Source organism: Solanum verrucosum, unplaced genomic scaffold (genome assembly GCF_900185275.1).
Source record: "Solanum verrucosum unplaced genomic scaffold, falcon-dt-bn FXZP01000262.1, whole genome shotgun sequence".
In the NCBI taxonomy this organism is placed as follows: Eukaryota; Viridiplantae; Streptophyta; class Magnoliopsida; order Solanales; family Solanaceae; genus Solanum; species Solanum verrucosum.
The window spans coordinates 1,018,852-1,024,659 of NW_026020366.1; the positions used below are offsets into that span (position 1 = coordinate 1,018,852).

At 33.6% G+C, this 5,808-nt stretch overlaps 1 pseudogene; it reads right to left on the reverse strand.

The window, feature by feature from the left end:
* Positions 1-2,573: 2,573 nt before the first annotated feature.
* Positions 2,574-5,540, reverse strand: LOC125837882 (replication protein A 70 kDa DNA-binding subunit B-like; annotated as a pseudogene).
* Positions 5,541-5,808: the final 268 nt, after the last annotated feature.

Below are 5,808 nucleotides of genomic sequence, written 5' to 3' on the forward strand. Positions count from 1 at the left end.
ATCACACCCTTCAAAATTGATAATATAATATAAAACACATTCCTTACAAGTTACATCCGCAAAATATGTAAATTTGAGATAATCAATTCTTTAACTATTTATGATTTCCTATTATAAGTAATGACAAATTTTTTTATATGGAAACCCTAAGATTAAAGTGATATATATATATACTAGATGGGGAAGGCCCGTGGCAAGCACGGGCCCAATAGTCAAAATATTATGTTTGTTAAAATATTAATATTAATGAATCAAGGGTGATGACTTTTGCAGAAGATGAATAATATCATATATTATATACTATTAGATATATTGAGAATGTGTACAACAGACATCAGTATGATGCCGACTACAAAAGAGCAAATGAAAATTTCAGAAAGAACAATACATGATCAGTTAAAGCGGGGGGGGGGGGGGGGGGGGGGGCTAATGGCTAATCCCCCAAAATGAGCAAGACCTTGAAGGTAAATTTATATGCCCATTAGGTATCAAATAGAAAGAAATTCAACGAATGACGATAAAAGTGATAGATTCCCTGTTGAATCTCAAATGAATGATAACATTGAAGGAAGTAAAATGTAGTGGGTTGTAAATTCTTGCAGTAGTATACTTCTTGGATTTCAAAAGACTTGCACAACTTACTGATCACATTAGCAGATGGATAATATTACATATATTATATATTATTAGATATATTTACAATATGTACAACAGACATCAGTATGATGACGATTTGAACGATCTGCAAATACTAACTAATGTAATACAACCAAAATAGTATAGCAGATGTTTCAGTTTTGGTATATAACGTTGGCATGTCATTGTTTATCATATGTAGAGGACATCGGAGTTTGCTTCTTAGTAGCGAATCTTCTTCATTCAAAAACCCATAGTATAGGGAGACTGATTCATTTTATTCTCCCTATTAAGCAAAAGTGGCAAAATGAAGTGAGGGAGTTCCTGTAATTAGAGAATTTAAAGTCTATTAGAAATTGAAAATATGGCAACACATAGCAAAACAATTTAAATATTAACATCCAAAGTGGCACATCTTTAGTACAGAAACTGCAAAAGAGCAAATGGAAATTTCAGAAAGAACAATAGATGGTGAGTTAGCGGGGGGGGGGGTAATTACCCAAAATGAGCAACACTTTGAAGGTAAATTTATATGGCCATTAGGTATCAAAGAGAAAGAAATTCAAGGAATCACGATAAAAGTGATAGATTCGTTGTTGCATCTCTTTGTGATCAGCTCTGTAATTAGTAGAATTGAGGTCCAACAATGTTTGAGAGTATAGATGCTCCATAAGTGTATTCAATTATTGTTATGATAATAATTCACAATTTATTTCCATAAAACTAAAAGACATTTGAATGCTTAATAACATGACAAAGACACACAGCTGACTGCCCAAAAGAGATGGTGCTAACTCTGAAGTAATCAAGCTGCTCAATTGTTTTAACTAAAAGAAGCTAATTCAAAAGTAATAATCAAAATAGCATATTTTCACGCCACAGAGATGTTAAACATAAACATAACGAAATTGTGAAATTTGAAAGCAGATAAGAGCAAATGCAAAAGATTGTGAAAGTTGGTCTGAATTAAAGTAAATGCTCTATGATTGGGATTTTTGAAAATGGAAAAAGGGAAATAGGAAGAAATTTACAGTATACCACTTGAGAGGTCGAAGAGAAATGTAGTGGGTTGTAAATTCTTGCAGTAGTATACTTGGTGGGTTTCAAACTATCTTTCCTCTAACTGAAAAGAACATACATTAACCATAAACAATCAGTAGAAATACCCAATTAATTTTAATTTTAGAGAAAACGTCTATGAAGATATGTGTAGTTCAGTGGCTATCTTATTTTGACTTCACTAATGAATCTCTTTGGAGAACTATTGAGGCAAATGAAAGCAAAGACATATAAAAGCTCTGAATATCGAACATGTGAGGATACAACATATGTGACAAATCAGAATATGTTTACATCTACAACGAAATAGAGAGAGATGTAAAAGCAAATCTATCTACAGTGCTAAAAGAAAATGCAGATCAAACAGGAGAAAAGTAGAGCTCAAAGTTGTACCGAAATTTTAGATTAAAAAGATCTTCATATACCAGAAATAATTTGGATCTAAAATTTTAAAAAACCGAACAAATTAAAATCAGTGAAAGCACCAGAGGAATATACTAAGAAAGAGGGAAAAAAAGATGCTCTAGGCAAGATAAATTAGGAATCGGAGAAAGAGCAAATGATGGAGCAAGAATGTAGATTTACCTTAAACCATGAAGAAATACTTGGGCAGGGCATCGCAAACAAACAAAAATCTTGAGGAAACCTTAGTACTACCTTTAGTACAATTTAAAGATGGTAGTGTTCGTCCTTTTTAACTCCAAAAGGGGCAAATTACTGTATAATTAGTACTACCTTTAGTACAATTAAATGATTCTACCTTTACTTCACTGTGTTGTTTTTTTTTACCAGAACTTTTTGAAATACTTCTAAATATGTGGAATTGATAATCATTGTGACTTATAGTTTGGTGTGAAAGTTAGATGTAGACTGACCTTTTACACTTTTTTGGTTGGTGTGGGTGGTTCAAATTTTGGCGTCGCATTTGAAGAACCAGCTGCAATAGTTGTTGCTATCACATCCACCTCACTTATTTCCAAAGGCCTTATCTTTTTAGAATTCCTATCAGTAGTGCCTGCGGAGTATGTTCCTTTTCCATGTAGGAAAGAATGGACAAAGTTGCATGCGTGCTATTTGAGCTGCTCCAAGATGACTTCCTTAGCTCAATTTGGAATACTTTGTTTGACAACATCTGATGGACATTATCAAGAGACAATGATTGCCGCAGTAAATGTAAAGAGTTACAACAAACACTTTAGAACTAAGCATATATAGTAAATTGTTTCTGCTGAAGACATATGGTATTGTGACAATACATATGTACAAGTAGCCAGCGGGAATGAGAGATCACCTTAGTGCAAGTTATGTCAAATATGTCTTCCGCTGTCATGGAGAGTAATTTTTCTCCCAATTCAGTAGAGATAGATGCTGTGGTTGTAGCAGTACCATCAATAAGATCAATTTGAAAGATACACATGAAATGATGGCAAGTTTGAAATTTGTGCATAATATATGCTATATTTTGTACAAAGTGTAATTTACAAGTCAAAAGTATAGTACCGAGGCACTAATGCTGTTTTCCGATTGCATTTTGGACATTCAAAATCCTTTCTATCCTTTGTGCGCTTCTTCTATTTGCATCCTGAGCATTCATGCACACAAAACTCTTGGAATTCGTCTAATATGGCCATTTCTGCTTCAACATAGAACACTCCCATCTGTCGGAAAATATCATATGCATAATACGTGTTAAATTACTCATGAGTAAATATAATTTGTTTTTATTATTTAGGCAAAGGTAGACAATGAGAAAATTAGTAAGCATACTCTCAAATGAGCAACTTCAAGTATGACTTACAGAAGGTACTGATGAGATTTCTGCAACAGAGATAACTTGTTGGCCAGTAGGAGTGACTATCATGGGAGTGACAGATGAGCTTGTTGAGGTTTTCTCTGACGCACGACTTAGCAACATTGTTTTGTTTTCTTTTGCCCTATTGTTACAATAGATAATATGTTGAGTAGGTTCTTTACATGCAAAATAAAGCTAGAGAATAATGATGAAATGTGAGTACCAGTTGATGAGTTTTACTGCTTGTGGGTAATTAGGATTCACACGTACTGTGGAATTGAACCTAGTCTGCAGTGACAACCCTGTATAACACATAGCTTGTATAATGTTTTGTTATTATCTAGAATTATCTTGGTAAAAAGTTCAGTGCATATGTACCTTAGAGATTCCTATACTCCTTCCAAGGATTACAATAAGATCTGCCTCTGTTGCCATTTTAGAGGCAATTTCATGTCCTTCTATTTCTCCGAAATCCTCCCATAGAGTGAGGAGAAACTGATTTTTCCTGAGAGCGTGAGAACATAAGGAGAGAAGAGTAAGTACCATGATAACGCTCAGACCATAATTGATGATGCAATCAAACAAATGGAAAAAGTGGTTACTGATTCAAAATATTTGCAGAAAATGGGAAAATAAAAGGTGAAATCTTATACTCACTGATTGTCACAAAGGGTAATTTGTCAACACCTATGATGACTGCGACCTGCATATTTTTGAGGACCATAACGAAGAACGATTGCCAGTATATCTGCATATATAATACATAATGACCAACTTTCCAGGACGACACATCATTATCTTAAGAGAGCGCGTTAAGCTATCCACAAAGACAACACATATAAACAACCTACAAAAACACTCAGGTTGCTCTATGATAATCAAATTACAAAACCACAAGGATTAATGGGTATACAGTATCCTAGATGATGAAGTTAAGCTATCAACAAATACAATAAAAAGCCTGAGATTGCTCTAAATAATAAAATTTCAAAATCACATAGATTGACAACACCACAATACTGTAGAAGATCCCATTAAGATATCTACTAAGATCATAAAAAAAACTAAGATTGCTCTAAACTAATCAAATTTCAAAATCAGAAAAAGCACGAAACTACAGTATCTTAGATGTGACGTTAAACAATATAGAAAGAGAATACAGGAAAATAAAAAATTGTCTTCAGACTTGCATTGGAAGAATTTCTTATGAGTTCACCGAGAAAGTGTTGATAATAAGACTGAGAAACTGATTAACCTCATCCTGGATAGCAAACATCTCTCTGTCCGCCATTTTTTGTGTCAAAGTTACAATCTCTAATAAAACAAAAGAAGAAATATAAAAAATCCAAGATTGAGCAAGTTAGCAGTCATAAACAGCAATTAACATAGCAGTCATATATGTTGCAAAACACTTACTTAAAAAGAATACTGTATAATATATTTTAGCCTGATAATAGCTATTAGGATGGATATACCAATTTCAGCAGCAGAATCAACCATCAGATGAGGAATGCAGTCAAAGGTTGTGATGTTCAGCTTGGTTGGTGGTGGAAGTGGTTTTTCAAGTTCATTAGATGGTTTAATATGTTCAATTATTGTTTCTTTGTCAAGAATCCAGTAAAATTTATGTATTGGCTTGCCGTATGAAGTTGGCGAGACTTTGACTCTTGCGGTAGAGATGAGGTAGGTATTGATGAGTTTAAGCTTATCTGCATATTGCTCAATTTCATCAGCATACATAACTGCCTTAATCTGGCATTCCTGAAAGTAAGAGTTATACAAAGCTGAGATTAACTAAGTTGAGAATAACTGTAGCTGCTTACCAACGAGCAAATGTAGGAAAAATGTTCAGATGAGGTAAAAAGAAAAAGAGCAATATTCATAAGATAAAATATAATAATGAGCTGACCTCTTCATCTTCCAAAATCAAATTTTGGAATCTACATTTCTTGTCAGGGCTTTCTCGCGAGCGTCCCATTTCGACAATTTGAACTTTGCAAATCCAATCTCGTGTTGCTAATTCAATTCGGTCGATGTTCAATCTTAGTACCATTTTTGTAGGCAATATAGCTAACCAAACAGTAGTATCTGCAGGATAACATGAGTATTCAGTCAAAGTCCTATCTTTTTTGTGTTTTTATGAACAGGGTGATGAAATTAGGAAGATGCAACAACATAATTGCTCTCCACATACTAAAAGTCAGATATATTTTGGCAGAAAAAGAGAAAGTGCAAAAACATCTTAGTACATAAAAAATGTATTATTTTATCAAGAGTACATAAAAAAAAAACTAATGCAATCCAGTTTGTTGGGTAATCCA